The sequence below is a fragment of the Scomber japonicus genome, chromosome 8, assembly GCF_027409825.1.
Source record: "Scomber japonicus isolate fScoJap1 chromosome 8, fScoJap1.pri, whole genome shotgun sequence".
Classification (NCBI taxonomy): Eukaryota; Metazoa; Chordata; class Actinopteri; order Scombriformes; family Scombridae; genus Scomber; species Scomber japonicus.
The window spans coordinates 64,133-84,467 of NC_070585.1; positions in this window are offsets into that span (position 1 = coordinate 64,133).

The window sequence follows — 20,335 nt, forward strand, 5'->3', positions numbered from 1 at the left end:
GGCTAAGTATTATCCTAAAGTCCGAGCAGTAGCACGAACCCACCACGTCATAATAGATTGAAATCTGGAATCGGTTATTCCATTTTCTCATGTGTTAATAGATGGACATTTGGAATTTGAAGGTGACAAGTAGGGTAAACTGTGAAGCACTCAAAGTGACTAGAGAAACACCCATAAGTCTGTCTGTTTTCTGTTCACCTTTCACCAGTTTGTGAAGCCCAGACAACATGTCCATGTGCCCGAACCACCCTGGAAGCAAGTGCCAGTGGTATGCAGAGACCGAGACCGAGCCCGAGCCCGAGCCCAGGCCCAAGGCCAAGTTCCCGCGTGGGCCCGAGCCCGAGCCCAAGCCCACTCATGAGACCAATCCCATCAACAAGTCCACTGTGGGGACCCATATCAAGCCCTCCGATAAATCCCTCCTGGGGACCCAGACCGAGCCCTCTGATGAATCCCTCGTGGGGACCCAGACCGGGCCCTCTGATGAATCCCTCGTGGGGACCCAGACGGAGCCCTCTGATGAATCCCTCCTGGGGATCCAGATCGAGCCTTCTGATGAATCCATCCTGGGGACCCAGACCGAACCCACTGCCGGTGACGCTGCGGGAACTCAGACCGAACCCACCGCCATGTCACAGACCAAGCCTGCCGCCGGTGACCCTACGGGGACCCGGACCGAGCCCACTGGCGGGGAACAAGGCATCGTCCCAGACTGAGCCACTGGGCCCATAAATAAGTGTTTCCTCCATAAATTGAAAATAAAGGTTTGAAAATAAAGGTTCTAATCATGTTTTCTGTTTTGAAAGAGTTGTTGAATTATGGTCTTGAGTTCTGACCATGTTAAAAAAGAATAGAATGTTTGAGAAAGTAAGGTGTGTTTTACTTTTCAGCTGTTCCAATCCGCAGTCTCTTCATACCAGATTCTCATCTGTTCTAATGGGGCCAATGTTAATACATGAGCACAGGTGGCAACATCAGTATAGGCCACATGTCATGATGAGTTATCAAGTGAGAAAAAACTTCCATATTCTCATCTACCATGATGCCCGTAGATGAGAATATGGAAGTTATTTCAAAGGCTCATATTGCAAAGACCAAAGCAGACAGTGGGATGAATCCTAGTTAATTTGGAAGCTAATGGAGGGCTGCATCCAACACAGGTGGTAGGAACAGTATAGGCATATGTCATGATGATTTATGAAGTGAGAGAAAAAATTGCAAATTCTCATCTAATGTATGTGGTACTTCAGAATTTGGAAGTACTTCAAAGGCTCATATTTCAAAGACACAGCTGGGTAAAATGCTGATTCCAAGTCCGTGTGCAAGCTTACAGATTGCTCATCAACAACAAGTGGTTACATCATTGTAGGAACATTTAATGATGAGATATCAATCCCCAAAGTAGTTCCACATTCTCATTTTTACTTCCAAATTCATGTATAGTAGATGAGAATCTGGAAGTCAAGATGACAATCTGTAAGCAATTTAAAAGCTCTCATCTCAAAGAAAAAGCAAGGTAGCAGACTGATTCCAAGTCCGTGTGGCAGCATCAGTAAAGCACATGTCATGATGGGCTATAAAATGAGAGAAAAACTTCCAAATTACGACCTCATGCTCTGATGCTATAGCAGAGTGTTGGACCTCATACAGCATGCTTCCAATTTTGGTCCCCCATAGAGATGAATGGGTTTTGCAATGTGGAAGCTGGTAAAATAGCCTCAAAATCCACTCAGAGCACTCAGGATATCAAATATAGACTTTTGGTGTGTGTGTGAGTCGACCTGAGCGTCCAGCATGCTGTTGGACCTCATACAGCATGCTTCCAATTTTGGTCCCCCATAGAGATGAATGGGTTTTGCAATATGGAAGCTGGTAAAATAGCCTCAAAATCCACCCAGAGCACTCAGGATATCACATATAGACTTTTGGTGTGTGTGTGAGTCGACCTGAGCGTCCAGCATGCTGTTGGACCTCATACAGCATGCTTCCAATTTTGGTCCCCCATAGAGATGAATGGGTTTTGCAATATGGAAGCTGGTAAAATAGCCTCAAAATCCACCCAGAGCACTCAGGATATCACATATAGACTTTTGGTGTGTGTGTGAGTCGACCTGAGCGTCCAGCATGCTGTTGGACCTCATACAGCATGCTTCCAATTTTGGTCCCCCATAGAGATGAATGGGTTTTGCAATGTGGAAGCTGGTAAAATAGCCTCAAAATCCACTCAGAGCACTCAGGATATCAAATATAGACTTTTGGTGTGTGTGTGAGTCGACCTGAGCGTCCAGCATGCTGTTGGACCTCATACAGCATGCTTCCAATTTTGGTCCCCCATAGAGATGAATGGGTTTTGCAATATGGAAGCTGGTAAAATAGCCTCAAAATCCACCCAGAGCACTCAGGATATCACATATAGACTTTTGGTGTGTGTGTGAGTCGACCCGAGCGTCCAGCATGCTGTTGGACCTCATACAGCATGCTTCCAATTTTGGTCCCCCATAGAGATGAATGGGTTTTGCAATGTGGAAGCTGGTAAAATAGCCTCAAAATCCACTCAGAGCACTCAGGATATCAAATATAGACTTTTGGTGTGTGTGTGAGTCGACCTGAGCGTCCAGCATGCTGTTGGACCTCATACAGCATGCTTCCAATTTTGGTCCCCCATAGAGATGAATGGGTTTTGCAATGTGGAAGCTGGTAAAATAGCCTCAAAATCCACTCAGAGCACTCAGGATATCACATATAGACTTTCGGTGTGTGTGTGAGTCGACCTGAGCGTCCAGCATGCTGTTGGACCTCATACAGCATGCTTCCAATTTTGGTCCCCCATAGAGATGAATGGGTTTTGCAATATGGAAGCTGGTAAAATAGCCTCAAAATCCACTCAGAGCACTCAGGATATCACATATAGACTTTTGGTGTGTGTGTGAGTCGACCCGAGCGTCCAGCATGCTGTTGGACCTCATACAGCATGCTTCCAATTTTGGTCCCCCATAGAGATGAATGGGTTTTGCAATGTGGAAGCTGGTAAAATAGCCTCAAAATCCACTCAGAGCACTCAGGATATCAAATATAGACTTTTGGTGTGTGTGTGAGTCGACCTGAGCGTCCAGCATGCTGTTGGACCTCATACAGCATGCTTCCAATTTTGGTCCCCCATAGAGATGAATGGGTTTTGCAATGTGGAAGCTGGTAAAATAGCCTCAAAATCCACTCAGAGCACTCAGGATATCACATATAGACTTTTGGTGTGTGTGTGAGTCGACCTGAGCGTCCAGCATGCTGTTGGACCTCATACAGCATGCTTCCAATTTTGGTCCCCCATAGAGATGAATGGGTTTTGCAATGTGGAAGCTGGTTAAATAGCCTCAAAATCCACTCAGAGCACTCAGGATATCACATATAGACTTTTGGTGTGTGTGTGAGTCGACCTGAGCGTCCAGCATGCTGTTGGACCTCATACAGCATGCTTCCAATTTTGGTCCCCAATAGAGATGAATGGGTTTTGCAATGTGGAAGCTGGTAAAATAGCCTCAAAATCCACTCAGAGCACTCAGGATATCACATATAGACTTTTGGTGTGTGTGTGAGTCGACCTGAGCGTCCAGCATGCTGTTGGACCTCATACAGCATGCTTCCAATTTTGGTCCCCCATAGAGATGAATGGGTTTTGCAATATGGAAGCTGGTAAAATAGCCTCAAAATCCACTCAGAGCACTCAGGATATCACATATAGACTTTTGGTGTGTGTGTGAGTCGACCTGAGCGTCCAGCATGCTGTTGGACCTCATACAGCATGCTTCCAATTTTGGTCCCCCATAGAGATGAATGGGTTTTGCAATATGGAAGCTGGTAAAATAGCCTCAAAGTCCACTCAGAGCACTCAGGATATCACATATAGACTTTTGGTGTGTGTGTGAGTCGACCTGAGCGTCCAGCATGCTGTTGGACCTCATACAGCATGCTTCCAATTTTGGTCCCCCATAGAGATGAATGGGTTTTGCAATGTGGAAGCTGGTAAAATAGCCTCAAAATCCACTCAGAGCACTCAGGATATCAAATATAGACTTTTGGTGTGTGTGTGAGTCGACCTGAGCGTCCAGCATGCTGTTGGACCTCATACAGCATGCTTCCAATTTTGGTCCCCCATAGAGATGAATGGGTTTTGCAATATGGAAGCTGGTAAAATAGCCTCAAAGTCCACTCAGAGCACTCAGGATATCACATATAGACTTTTGGTGTGTGTGTGAGTCGACCTGAGCGTCCAGCATGCTGTTGGACCTCATACAGCATGCTTCCAATTTTGGTCCCCCATAGAGATGAATGGGTTTTGCAATGTGGAAGCTGGTAAAATAGCCTCAAAATCCACTCAGAGCACTCAGGATATCACATATAGACTTTTGGTGTGTGTGTGAGTCGACCTGAGCGTCCAGCATGCTGTTGGACCTCATACAGCATGCTTCCAATTTTGGTCCCCCATAGAGATGAATGGGTTTTGCAATATGGAAGCTGGTTCCAAATTCTTGTATAGTAGATGAGATTCTGGAAGTCAAGATGACAATCTGTAAGCAATTTAAAAGCTCTCATCTCAAAGAAAAAGCAAGGTAGCAGACTGATTCCAAGTCCGTGTGCAAGCTTACAGATTGCTTCATCAACAACAAGTGGTTACATCATTGTAGGTACATGTAATGATGAGATATCAATCCCCAAAGTAGTCCCACATTCTCATTTTTACTTCCAAATTCCTGTATAGTAGATGAGAATCTGGAAGTCAAGATGACAATCTGTAAGCAATTTAAAAGCTCTCATCTCAAAGAAAAAGCAAGGTAGCAGACTGATTCCAAGTCCTTGTGGCAGCATCAGTAAAGCACATGTCATGATGGGCTATAAAATGAGAGAAAAACTTCCAAATTCCGACCTCATGCTCTGATGCTATAGCAGAGTGTTGGACCTCATACAGCATGCTTCCAATTTTGGTCCCCCATAGAGATGAATGGGTTTTGCAATATGGAAGCTGGTAAAATAGCCTCAAAGTCCACTCAGAGCACTCAGGATATCACATATAGACTTTTGGTGTGTGTGTGAGTCGACCTGAGCGTCCAGCATGCTGTTGGACCTCATACAGCATGCTTCCAATTTTGGTCCCCCATAGAGATGAATGGGTTTTGCAATATGGAAGCTGGTAAAATAGCCTCAAAGTCCACTCAGAACACTCAGGATATCACATATAGACTTTTGGTGTGTGTGTGAGTCGACCTGAGCCTCCAGCATGCTGTTGGACCTCATACAGCATGCTTCCAATTTTGGTCCCCCATAGAGATGAATGAGTTTTGCAATGTGGAAGCTGGTAAAATAGCCTCAAAATCCACTCAGAGCACTCAGGATATCACATATAGACTTTTGGTGTGTGTGTGAGTCGACCTGAGCGTCCAGCATGCTGTTGGACCTCATACAGCATGCTTCCAATTTTGGTCCCCCATAGAGATGAATGGGTTTTGCAATATGGAAGCTGGTAAAATAGCCTCAAAATCCACTCAGAGCACTCAGGATATCACATATAGACTTTTGGTGTGTGTGTGAGTCGACCTGAGCGTCCAGCATGCTGTTAGACCTCATACAGCATGCTTCCAATTTTGGTCCCCCATAGAGATGAATGGGTTTTGCAATATGGAAGCTGGTTCCAAATTCCTGTATAGTAGATGAGATTCTGGAAGTCAAAATGACAATCTGTAAGCAATTTAAAAGCTCTCATTTCAAAGAAAAAGCAAGGTAGCAGACTGATTCCAAGTCCGTGTGCAAGCTTACAGATTGCTTCATCAACAACAAGTGGTTACATCATTGTAGGTACATGTAATGATGAGATATCAATCCCCAAAGTAGTCCCACATTCTCATTTTTACTTCCAAATTCATGTATAGTAGATGAGAATCTGGAAGTCAAGATGACAATCTGTAAGCAATTTAAAAGCTCTCATCTCAAAGAAAAAGCAAGGTAGCAGACTGATTCCAAGTCCTTGTGGCAGCATCAGTAAAGCACATGTCATGATGGGCTATAAAATGAGAGAAAAACTTCCAAATTCCGACCTCATGCTCTGATGCTATAGCAGAGTGTTGGACCTCATACAGCATGCTTCCAATTTTGGTACCCCATAGAGATGAATGGGTTTTGCAATATGGAAGCTGGTAAAATAGCCTCAAAATCCACTCAGAGCACTCAGGATATCACATATAGACTTTTGGTGTGTGTGTGAGTCGACCTGAGCGTCCAGCATGCTGTTGGACCTCATACAGCATGCTTCCAATTTTAATCCCCCATAGAGATGAATGGGTTTTGCAATATGGAAGCTGGTAAAATAGCCTCAAAGTCCACTCAGAGCACTCAGGATATCACATATAGACTTTTGGTGTGTGTGTGAGTCGACCTGAGCCTCCGGCATGCTGTTGGACCTCATACAGCATGCTTCCAATTTTAATCCCCCATAGAGATGAATGGGTTTTGCAATATGGAAGCTGGTAAAATAGCCTCAAAATCCACTCAGAGCACTCAGGATATCACATATAGACTTTTGGTGTGTGTGTGAGTCGACCTGAGCGTCCGGCATGCTGTTGGACCTCATACAGCATGCTTCCAATTTTGGTCCCCCATAGAGATGAATGGGTTTTGCAATATGGAAGCTGGTAAATTAGCCTCAAAATCCACTCAGAGCACTCAGGATATCACATATAGACTTTTGGTGTGTGTGTGAGTCGACCTGAGCGTCCGGCATGCTGTTGGACCTCATACAGCATGCTTCCAATTTTGGTCCCCCATAGAGATGAATGGGTTTTGCAATATGGAAGCTGGTAAATTAGCCTCAAAATCCACTCAGAGCACTCAGGATATCACATATAGACTTTTGGTGTGTGTGTGAGTCGACCTGAGCCTCCAGCATGCTGTTGGACCTCATACAGCATGCTTCCAATTTTAATCCCCCATAGAGATGAATGGGTTTTGCAATATGGAAGCTGGTAAAATAGCCTCAAAGTCCACTCAGAGCACTCAGGATATCACATATAGACTTTTGGTGTGTGTGTGAGTCGACCTGAGCCTCCAGCATGCTGTTGGACCTCATACAGCATGCTTCCAATTTTAATCCCCCATAGAGATTAATGGGTTTTGCAATATGGAAGCTGGTAAAATAGCCTCAAAATCCACTCAGAGCACTCAGGATATCACATATAGACTTTTGGTGTGTGTGTGAGTCGACCTGAGCGTCCGGCATGCTGTTGGACCTCATACAGCATGCTTCCAATTTTGGTCCCCCATAGAGATGAATGGGTTTTGCAATATGGAAGCTGGTAAATTAGCCTCAAAATCCACTCAGAGCACTCAGGATATCACATATAGACTTTTGGTGTGTGTGTGAGTCGACCTGAGCGTCCGGCATGCTGTTGGACCTCATACAGCATGCTTCCAATTTTGGTCCCCCATAGAGATGAATGGGTTTTGCAATATGGAAGCTGGTAAAATAGCCTCAAAGTCCACTCAGAGCACTCAGGATATCACATATAGACTTTTGGTGTGTGTGTGTGAGTCGACCTGAGCGTCCAGCATGCTGTTGGACCTCATACAGCATGCTTCCAATTTTGGTCCCCCATAGAGATGAATGGGTTTTGCAATATGGAAGCTGGTTCCAAATTCCTGTATAGTAGATGAGAATATGGAAGTCAAGATGACAATCTGTAAGCAATTTAAAAGCTCTCATCTCAAAGAAAAAGCAAGGTAGCAGACTGATTCCAAGTCCGTGTGCAAGCTTACAGATTGCTTCATCAACAACAAGTGGTTACATCATTGTAGGTACATGTAATGATGAGATATCAATCCCCAAAGTAGTCCCACATTCTCATTTTTACTTCCAAATTCCTGTATAGTAGATGAGAATCTGGAAGTCAAGATGACAATCTGTAAGCAATTTAAAAGCTCTCATCTCAAAGAAAAAGCAAGGTAGCAGACTGATTCCAAGTCCTTGTGGCAGCATCAGTAAAGCACATGTCATGATGGGCTATAAAATGAGAGAAAAACTTCCAAATTCCGACCTCATGCTCTGATGCTATAGCAGAGTGTTGGACCTCATACAGCATGCTTCCAATTTTGGTCCCCCATAGAGATGAATGGGTTTTGCAATATGGAAGCTGGTAAAATAGCCTCAAAGTCCACTCAGAGCACTCAGGATATCACATATAGACTTTTGGTGTGTGTGTGAGTCGACCTGAGCGTCCAGCATGCTGTTGGACCTCATACAGCATGCTTCCAATTTTGGTCCCCCATAGAGATGAATGGGTTTTGCAATATGGAAGCTGGTAAAATAGCCTCAAAGTCCACTCAGAGCACTCAGGATATCACATATAGACTTTTGGTGTGTGTGTGAGTCGACCTGAGCCTCCAGCATGCTGTTGGACCTCATACAGCATGCTTCCAATTTTGGTCCCCCATAGAGATGAATGAGTTTTGCAATGTGGAAGCTGGTAAAATAGCCTCAAAATCCACTCAGAGCACTCAGGATATCACATATAGACTTTTGGTGTGTGTGTGAGTCGACCTGAGCGTCCAGCATGCTGTTGGACCTCATACAGCATGCTTCCAATTTTGGTCCCCCATAGAGATGAATGGGTTTTGCAATATGGAAGCTGGTAAAATAGCCTCAAAATCCACTCAGAGCACTCAGGATATCACATATAGACTTTTGGTGTGTGTGTGAGTCGACCTGAGCGTCCAGCATGCTGTTGGACCTCATACAGCATGCTTCCAATTTTGGTCCCCCATAGAGATGAATGGGTTTTGCAATATGGAAGCTGGTAAATTAGCCTCAAAATCCACTCAGAGCACTCAGGATATCACATATAGACTTTTGGTGTGTGTGTGAGTCGACCTGAGCCTCCAGCATGCTGTTGGACCTCATACAGCATGCTTCCAATTTTAATCCCCCATAGAGATGAATGGGTTTTGCAATATGGAAGCTGGTTCCAAATTCCTGTATAGTAGATGAGAATATGGAAGTCAAGATGACAATCTGTAAGCAATTTAAAAGCTCTCATCTCAAAGAAAAAGCAAGGTAGCAGACTGATTCCAAGTCCGTGTGCAAGCTTACAGATTGCTTCATCAACAACAAGTGGTTACATCATTGTAGGTACATGTAATGATGAGATATCAATCCCCAAAGTAGTCCCACATTCTCATTTTTACTTCCAAATTCCTGTATAGTAGATGAGAATCTGGAAGTCAAGATGACAATCTGTAAGCAATTTAAAAGCTCTCATCTCAAAGAAAAAGCAAGGTAGCAGACTGATTCCAAGTCCTTGTGGCAGCATCAGTAAAGCACATGTCATGATGGGCTATAAAATGAGAGAAAAACTTCCAAATTCCGACCTCATGCTCTGATGCTATAGCAGAGTGTTGGACCTCATACAGCATGCTTCCAATTTTGGTCCCCCATAGAGATGAATGGGTTTTGCAATATGGAAGCTGGTAAAATAGCCTCAAAGTCCACTCAGAGCACTCAGGATATCACATATAGACTTTTGGTGTGTGTGTGAGTCGACCTGAGCGTCCAGCATGCTGTTGGACCTCATACAGCATGCTTCCAATTTTGGTCCCCCATAGAGATGAATGGGTTTTGCAATATGGAAGCTGGTAAAATAGCCTCAAAGTCCACTCAGAGCACTCAGGATATCACATATAGACTTTTGGTGTGTGTGTGAGTCGACCTGAGCCTCCAGCATGCTGTTGGACCTCATACAGCATGCTTCCAATTTTGGTCCCCCATAGAGATGAATGAGTTTTGCAATGTGGAAGCTGGTAAAATAGCCTCAAAATCCACTCAGAGCACTCAGGATATCACATATAGACTTTTGGTGTGTGTGTGAGTCGACCTGAGCGTCCAGCATGCTGTTGGACCTCATACAGCATGCTTCCAATTTTGGTCCCCCATAGAGATGAATGGGTTTTGCAATATGGAAGCTGGTAAAATAGCCTCAAAATCCACTCAGAGCACTCAGGATATCACATATAGACTTTTGGTGTGTGTGTGAGTCGACCTGAGCGTCCAGCATGCTGTTGGACCTCATACAGCATGCTTCCAATTTTGGTCCCCCATAGAGATGAATGGGTTTTGCAATATGGAAGCTGGTAAATTAGCCTCAAAATCCACTCAGAGCACTCAGGATATCACATATAGACTTTTGGTGTGTGTGTGAGTCGACCTGAGCCTCCAGCATGCTGTTGGACCTCATACAGCATGCTTCCAATTTTAATCCCCCATAGAGATGAATGGGTTTTGCAATATGGAAGCTGGTAAAATAGCCTCAAAGTCCACTCAGAGCACTCAGGATATCACATATAGACTTTTGGTGTGTGTGTGAGTCGACCTGAGCCTCCAGCATGCTGTTGGACCTCATACAGCATGCTTCCAATTTTAATCCCCCATAGAGATGAATGGGTTTTGCAATATGGAAGCTGGTAAAATAGCCTCAAAATCCACTCAGAGCACTCAGGATATCACATATAGACTTTTGGTGTGTGTGTGAGTCGACCTGAGCGTCCGGCATGCTGTTGGACCTCATACAGCATGCTTCCAATTTTGGTCCCCCATAGAGATGAATGGGTTTTGCAATATGGAAGCTGGTAAAATAGCCTCAAAGTCCACTCAGAGCACTCAGGATATCACATATAGACTTTTGGTGTGTGTGTGTGAGTCGACCTGAGCGTCCAGCATGCTGTTGGACCTCATACAGCATGCTTCCAATTTTGGTCCCCCATAGAGATGAATGGGTTTTGCAATATGGAAGCTGGTTCCAAATTCCTGTATAGTAGATGAGAATATGGAAGTCAAGATGACAATCTGTAAGCAATTTAAAAGCTCTCATCTCAAAGAAAAAGCAAGGTAGCAGACTGATTCCAAGTCCGTGTGCAAGCTTACAGATTGCTTCATCAACAACAAGTGGTTACATCATTGTAGGTACATGTAATGATGAGATATCAATCCCCAAAGTAGTCCCACATTCTCATTTTTACTTCCAAATTCCTGTATAGTAGATGAGAATCTGGAAGTCAAGATGACAATCTGTAAGCAATTTAAAAGCTCTCATCTCAAAGAAAAAGCAAGGTAGCAGACTGATTCCAAGTCCTTGTGGCAGCATCAGTAAAGCACATGTCATGATGGGCTATAAAATGAGAGAAAAACTTCCAAATTCCGACCTCATGCTCTGATGCTATAGCAGAGTGTTGGACCTCATACAGCATGCTTCCAATTTTGGTCCCCCATAGAGATGAATGGGTTTTGCAATATGGAAGCTGGTAAAATAGCCTCAAAGTCCACTCAGAGCACTCAGGATATCACATATAGACTTTTGGTGTGTGTGTGAGTCGACCTGAGCGTCCAGCATGCTGTTGGACCTCATACAGCATGCTTCCAATTTTGGTCCCCCATAGAGATGAATGGGTTTTGCAATATGGAAGCTGGTAAAATAGCCTCAAAGTCCACTCAGAGCACTCAGGATATCACATATAGACTTTTGGTGTGTGTGTGAGTCGACCTGAGCGTCCAGCATGCTGTTAGACCTCATACAGCATGCTTCCAATTTTGGTCCCCCATAGAGATGAATGGGTTTTGCAATATGGAAGCTGGTTCCAAATTCCTGTATAGTAGATGAGATTCTGGAAGTCAAAATGACAATCTGTAAGCAATTTAAAAGCTCTCATTTCAAAGAAAAAGCAAGGTAGCAGACTGATTCCAAGTCCGTGTGCAAGCTTACAGATTGCTTCATCAACAACAAGTGGTTACATCATTGTAGGTACATGTAATGATGAGATATCAATCCCCAAAGTAGTCCCACATTCTCATTTTTACTTCCAAATTCATGTATAGTAGATGAGAATCTGGAAGTCAAGATGACAATCTGTAAGCAATTTAAAAGCTCTCATCTCAAAGAAAAAGCAAGGTAGCAGACTGATTCCAAGTCCTTGTGGCAGCATCAGTAAAGCACATGTCATGATGGGCTATAAAATGAGAGAAAAACTTCCAAATTCCGACCTCATGCTCTGATGCTATAGCAGAGTGTTGGACCTCATACAGCATGCTTCCAATTTTGGTACCCCATAGAGATGAATGGGTTTTGCAATATGGAAGCTGGTAAAATAGCCTCAAAATCCACTCAGAGCACTCAGGATATCACATATAGACTTTTGGTGTGTGTGTGAGTCGACCTGAGCGTCCAGCATGCTGTTGGACCTCATACAGCATGCTTCCAATTTTGGTCCCCCATAGAGATGAATGGGTTTTGCAATATGGAAGCTGGTAAAATAGCCTCAAAATCCACTCAGAGCACTCAGGATATCACATATAGACTTTTGGTGTGTGTGTGAGTCGACCTGAGCGTCCAGCATGCTGTTGGACCTCATACAGCATGCTTCCAATTTTAATCCCCCATAGAGATGAATGGGTTTTGCAATATGGAAGCTGGTAAAATAGCCTCAAAGTCCACTCAGAGCACTCAGGATATCACATATAGACTTTTGGTGTGTGTGTGAGTCGACCTGAGCCTCCAGCATGCTGTTGGACCTCATACAGCATGCTTCCAATTTTAATCCCCCATAGAGATGAATGGGTTTTGCAATATGGAAGCTGGTAAAATAGCCTCAAAATCCACTCAGAGCACTCAGGATATCACATATAGACTTTTGGTGTGTGTGTGAGTCGACCTGAGCGTCCGGCATGCTGTTGGACCTCATACAGCATGCTTCCAATTTTGGTCCCCCATAGAGATGAATGGGTTTTGCAATATGGAAGCTGGTAAATTAGCCTCAAAATCCACTCAGAGCACTCAGGATATCACATATAGACTTTTGGTGTGTGTGTGAGTCGACCTGAGCCTCCAGCATGCTGTTGGACCTCATACAGCATGCTTCCAATTTTAATCCCCCATAGAGATGAATGGGTTTTGCAATATGGAAGCTGGTAAAATAGCCTCAAAGTCCACTCAGAGCACTCAGGATATCACATATAGACTTTTGGTGTGTGTGTGAGTCGACCTGAGCCTCCAGCATGCTGTTGGACCTCATACAGCATGCTTCCAATTTTAATCCCCCATAGAGATGAATGGGTTTTGCAATATGGAAGCTGGTAAAATAGCCTCAAAATCCACTCAGAGCACTCAGGATATCACATATAGACTTTTGGTGTGTGTGTGAGTCGACCTGAGCGTCCGGCATGCTGTTGGACCTCATACAGCATGCTTCCAATTTTGGTCCCCCATAGAGATGAATGGGTTTTGCAATATGGAAGCTGGTAAATTAGCCTCAAAATCCACTCAGAGCACTCAGGATATCACATATAGACTTTTGGTGTGTGTGTGAGTCGACCTGAGCGTCCGGCATGCTGTTGGACCTCATACAGCATGCTTCCAATTTTGGTCCCCCATAGAGATGAATGGGTTTTGCAATATGGAAGCTGGTAAAATAGCCTCAAAGTCCACTCAGAGCACTCAGGATATCACATATAGACTTTTGGTGTGTGTGTGAGTCGACCTGAGCGTCCAGCATGCTGTTGGACCTCATACAGCATGCTTCCAATTTTGGTCCCCCATAGAGATGAATGGGTTTTGCAATATGGAAGCTGGTAAAATAGCCTCAAAGTCCACTCAGAGCACTCAGGATATCACATATAGACTTTTGGTGTGTGTGTGAGTCGACCTGAGCCTCCAGCATGCTGTTGGACCTCATACAGCATGCTTCCAATTTTGGTCCCCCATAGAGATGAATGAGTTTTGCAATGTGGAAGCTGGTAAAATAGCCTCAAAATCCACTCAGAGCACTCAGGATATCACATATAGACTTTTGGTGTGTGTGTGAGTCGACCTGAGCGTCCAGCATGCTGTTGGACCTCATACAGCATGCTTCCAATTTTGGTCCCCCATAGAGATGAATGGGTTTTGCAATATGGAAGCTGGTAAAATAGCCTCAAAATCCACTCAGAGCACTCAGGATATCACATATAGACTTTTGGTGTGTGTGTGAGTCGACCTGAGCGTCCAGCATGCTGTTAGACCTCATACAGCATGCTTCCAATTTTGGTCCCCCATAGAGATGAATGGGTTTTGCAATATGGAAGCTGGTTCCAAATTCCTGTATAGTAGATGAGATTCTGGAAGTCAAAATGACAATCTGTAAGCAATTTAAAAGCTCTCATTTCAAAGAAAAAGCAAGGTAGCAGACTGATTCCAAGTCCGTGTGCAAGCTTACAGATTGCTTCATCAACAACAAGTGGTTACATCATTGTAGGTACATGTAATGATGAGATATCAATCCCCAAAGTAGTCCCACATTCTCATTTTTACTTCCAAATTCATGTATAGTAGATGAGAATCTGGAAGTCAAGATGACAATCTGTAAGCAATTTAAAAGCTCTCATCTCAAAGAAAAAGCAAGGTAGCAGACTGATTCCAAGTCCTTGTGGCAGCATCAGTAAAGCACATGTCATGATGGGCTATAAAATGAGAGAAAAACTTCCAAATTCCGACCTCATGCTCTGATGCTATAGCAGAGTGTTGGACCTCATACAGCATGCTTCCAATTTTGGTACCCCATAGAGATGAATGGGTTTTGCAATATGGAAGCTGGTAAAATAGCCTCAAAATCCACTCAGAGCACTCAGGATATCACATATAGACTTTTGGTGTGTGTGTGAGTCGACCTGAGCCTCCAGCATGCTGTTGGACCTCATACAGCATGCTTCCAATTTTAATCCCCCATAGAGATGAATGGGTTTTGCAATATGGAAGCTGGTAAAATAGCCTCAAAATCCACTCAGAGCACTCAGGATATCACATATAGACTTTTGGTGTGTGTGTGAGTCGACCTGAGCGTCCGGCATGCTGTTGGACCTCATACAGCATGCTTCCAATTTTGGTCCCCCATAGAGATGAATGGGTTTTGCAATATGGAAGCTGGTAAATTAGCCTCAAAATCCACTCAGAGCACTCAGGATATCACATATAGACTTTTGGTGTGTGTGTGAGTCGACCTGAGCGTCCGGCATGCTGTTGGACCTCATACAGCATGCTTCCAATTTTGGTCCCCCATAGAGATGAATGGGTTTTGCAATATGGAAGCTGGTAAAATAGCCTCAAAGTCCACTCAGAGCACTCAGGATATCACATATAGACTTTTGGTGTGTGTGTGAGTCGACCTGAGCGTCCAGCATGCTGTTGGACCTCATACAGCATGCTTCCAATTTTGGTCCCCCATAGAGATGAATGGGTTTTGCAATATGGAAGCTGGTAAAATAGCCTCAAAGTCCACTCAGAGCACTCAGGATATCACATATAGACTTTTGGTGTGTGTGTGAGTCGACCTGAGCCTCCAGCATGCTGTTGGACCTCATACAGCATGCTTCCAATTTTGGTCCCCCATAGAGATGAATGAGTTTTGCAATGTGGAAGCTGGTAAAATAGCCTCAAAATCCACTCAGAGCACTCAGGATATCACATATAGACTTTTGGTGTGTGTGTGAGTCGACCTGAGCGTCCAGCATGCTGTTGGACCTCATACAGCATGCTTCCAATTTTGGTCCCCCATAGAGATGAATGGGTTTTGCAATATGGAAGCTGGTAAAATAGCCTCAAAATCCACTCAGAGCACTCAGGATATCACATATAGACTTTTGGTGTGTGTGTGAGTCGACCTGAGCGTCCAGCATGCTGTTAGACCTCATACAGCATGCTTCCAATTTTGGTCCCCCATAGAGATGAATGGGTTTTGCAATATGGAAGCTGGTTCCAAATTCCTGTATAGTAGATGAGATTCTGGAAGTCAAAATGACAATCTGTAAGCAATTTAAAAGCTCTCATTTCAAAGAAAAAGCAAGGTAGCAGACTGATTCCAAGTCCGTGTGCAAGCTTACAGATTGCTTCATCAACAACAAGTGGTTACATCATTGTAGGTACATGTAATGATGAGATATCAATCCCCAAAGTAGTCCCACATTCTCATTTTTACTTCCAAATTCATGTATAGTAGATGAGAATCTGGAAGTCAAGATGACAATCTGTAAGCAATTTAAAAGCTCTCATCTCAAAGAAAAAGCAAGGTAGCAGACTGATTCCAAGTCCTTGTGGCAGCATCAGTAAAGCACATGTCATGATGGGCTATAAAATGAGAGAAAAACTTCCAAATTCCGACCTCATGCTCTGATGCTATAGCAGAGTGTTGGACCTCATACAGCATGCTTCCAATTTTGGTACCCCATAGAGATGAATGGGTTTTGCAATATGGAAGCTGGTAAAATAGCCTCAAAATCCACTCAGAGCACTCAGGATATCACATATAGACTTTTGGTGTGTGTGTGAGTCGACCTGAGCGTCCAGCATGCTGTTGGACCTCATACAGCATGCTTCCAATTTTGGTCCCCCATAGAGATGAATGGGTTTTGCAATATGGAAGCTGGTAAAATAGCCTCAAAATCCACTCAGAGCACTCAGGATATCACATATAGACTTTTGGTGTGTGTGTGAGTCGACCTGAGCGTCCAGCATGCTGTTGGACCTCATACAGCATGCTTCCAATTTTAATCCCCCATAGAGATGAATGGGTTTTGCAATATGGAAGCTGGTAAAATAGCCTCAAAGTCCACTCAGAGCACTCAGGATATCACATATAGACTTTTGGTGTGTGTGTGAGTCGACCTGAGCCTCCAGCATGCTGTTGGACCTCATACAGCATGCTTCCAATTTTAATCCCCCATAGAGATGAATGGGTTTTGCAATATGGAAGCTGGTAAAATAGCCTCAAAATCCACTCAGAGCACTCAGGATATCACATATAGACTTTTGGTGTGTGTGTGAGTCGACCTGAGCGTCCGGCATGCTGTTGGACCTCATACAGCATGCTTCCAATTTTGGTCCCCCATAGAGATGAATGGGTTTTGCAATATGGAAGCTGGTAAATTAGCCTCAAAATCCACTCAGAGCACTCAGGATATCACATATAGACTTTTGGTGTGTGTGTGAGTCGACCTGAGCCTCCAGCATGCTGTTGGACCTCATACAGCATGCTTCCAATTTTAATCCCCCATAGAGATGAATGGGTTTTGCAATATGGAAGCTGGTAAAATAGCCTCAAAGTCCACTCAGAGCACTCAGGATATCACATATAGACTTTTGGTGTGTGTGTGAGTCGACCTGAGCCTCCAGCATGCTGTTGGACCTCATACAGCATGCTTCCAATTTTAATCCCCCATAGAGATGAATGGGTTTTGCAATATGGAAGCTGGTAAAATAGCCTCAAAATCCACTCAGAGCACTCAGGATATCACATATAGACTTTTGGTGTGTGTGTGAGTCGACCTGAGCGTCCGGCATGCTGTTGGACCTCATACAGCATGCTTCCAATTTTGGTCCCCCATAGAGATGAATGGGTTTTGCAATATGGAAGCTGGTAAATTAGCCTCAAAATCCACTCAGAGCACTCAGGATATCACATATAGACTTTTGGTGTGTGTGTGAGTCGACCTGAGCCTCCAGCATGCTGTTGGACCTCATACAGCATGCTTCCAATTTTAATCCCCCATAGAGATGAATGGGTTTTGCAATATGGAAGCTGGTAAAATAGCCTCAAAATCCACTCAGAGCACTCAGGATATCACATATAGACTTTTGGTGTGTGTGTGAGTCGACCTGAGCGTCCGGCATGCTGTTGGACCTCATACAGCATGCTTCCAATTTTGGTCCCCCATAGAGATGAATGGGTTTTGCAATATGGAAGCTGGTAAATTAGCCTCAAAATCCACTCAGAGCACTCAGGATATCACATATAGACTTTTGGTGTGTGTGTGAGTCGACCTGAGCGTCCGGCATGCTGTTGGACCTCATACAGCATGCTTCCAATTTTGGTCCCCCATAGAGATGAATGGGTTTTGCAATATGGAAGCTGGTAAAATAGCCTCAAAGTCCACTCAGAGCACTCAGGATATCACATATAGACTTTTGGTGTGTGTGTGAGTCGACCTGAGCGTCCAGCATGCTGTTGGACCTCATACAGCATGCTTCCAATTTTGGTCCCCCATAGAGATGAATGGGTTTTGCAATATGGAAGCTGGTAAAATAGCCTCAAAGTCCACTCAGAGCACTCAGGATATCACATATAGACTTTTGGTGTGTGTGTGAGTCGACCTGAGCCTCCAGCATGCTGTTGGACCTCATACAGCATGCTTCCAATTTTGGTCCCCCATAGAGATGAATGAGTTTTGCAATGTGGAAGCTGGTAAAATAGCCTCAAAATCCACTCAGAGCACTCAGGATATCACATATAGACTTTTGGTGTGTGTGTGAGTCGACCTGAGCGTCCAGCATGCTGTTGGACCTCATACAGCATGCTTCCAATTTTGGTCCCCCATAGAGATGAATGGGTTTTGCAATATGGAAGCTGGTAAAATAGCCTCAAAATCCACTCAGAGCACTCAGGATATCACATATAGACTTTTGGTGTGTGTGTGAGTCGACCTGAGCGTCCAGCATGCTGTTAGACCTCATACAGCATGCTTCCAATTTTGGTCCCCCATAGAGATGAATGGGTTTTGCAATATGGAAGCTGGTTCCAAATTCCTGTATAGTAGATGAGATTCTGGAAGTCAAAATGACAATCGGTAAGCAATTTAAAAGCTCTCATTTCAAAGAAAAAGCAAGGTAGCAGACTGATTCCAAGTCCGTGTGCAAGCTTACAGATTGCTTCATCAACAACAAGTGGTTACATCATTGTAGGTACATGTAATGATGAGATATCAATCCCCAAAGTAGTCCCACATTCTCATTTTTACTTCCAAATTCATGTATAGTAGATGAGAATCTGGAAGTCAAGATGACAATCTGTAAGCAATTTAAAAGCTCTCATCTCAAAGAAAAAGCAAGGTAGCAGACTGATTCCAAGTCCTTGTGGCAGCATCAGTAAAGCACATGTCATGATGGGCTATAAAATGAGAGAAAAACTTCCAAATTCCGACCTCATGCTCTGATGCTATAGCAGAGTGTTGGACCTCATACAGCATGCTTCCAATTTTGGTACCCCATAGAGATGAATGGGTTTTGCAATATGGAAGCTGGTAAAATAGCCTCAAAATCCACTCAGAGCACTCAGGATATCACATATAGACTTTTGGTGTGTGTGTGAGTCGACCTGAGCGTCCAGCATGCTGTTGGACCTCATACAGCATGCTTCCAATTTTGGTCCCCCATAGAGATGAATGGGTTTTGCAATATGGAAGCTGGTAAAATAGCCTCAAAATCCACTCAGAGCACTCAGGATATCACATATAGACTTTTGGTGTGTGTGTGAGTCGACCTGAGCGTCCAGCATGCTGTTGGACCTCATACAGCATGCTTCCAATTTTAATCCCCCATAGAGATGAATGGGTTTTGCAATATGGAAGCTGGTAAAATAGCCTCAAAGTCCACTCAGAGCACTCAGGATATCACATATAGACTTTTGGTGTGTGTGTGAGTCGACCTGAGCCTCCAGCATGCTGTTGGACCTCATACAGCATGCTTCCAATTTTAATCCCCCATAGAGATGAATGGGTTTTGCAATATGGAAGCTGGTAAAATAGCCTCAAAATCCACTCAGAGCACTCAGGATATCACATATAGACTTTTGGTGTGTGTGTGAGTCGACCTGAGCGTCCGGCATGCTGTTGGACCTCATACAGCATGCTTCCAATTTTGGTCCCCCATAGAGATGAATGGGTTTTGCAATATGGAAGCTGGTAAAATAGCCTCAAAGTCCACTCAGAGCACTCAGGATATCACATATAGACTTTTGGTGTGTGTGTGAGTCGACCTGAGCGTCCAGCATGCTGTTGGACCTCATACAGCATGCTTCCAATTTTGGTCCCCCATAGAGATGAATGGGTTTTGCAATATGGAAGCTGGTAAAATAGCCTCAAAGTCCACTCAGAGCACTCAGGATATCACATATAGACTTTTGGTGTGTGTGTGAGTCGACCTGAGCGTCCAGCATGCTGTTGGACCTCATACAGCATGCTTCCAATTTTGGTCCCCCATAGAGATGAATGGGTTTTGCAATATGGAAGCTGGTAAAATAGCCTCAAAATCCACTCAGAGCACTCAGGATATCACATATAGACTTTTGGTGTGTGTGTGAGTCGACCTGAGCGTCCAGCATGCTGTTGGACCTCATACAGCATGCTTCCAATTTTGGTCCCCCATAGAGATGAATGGGTTTTGCAATATGGAAGCTGGTAAAATAGCCTCAAAATCCACTCAGAGCACTCAGGATATCAAATATAGACTTT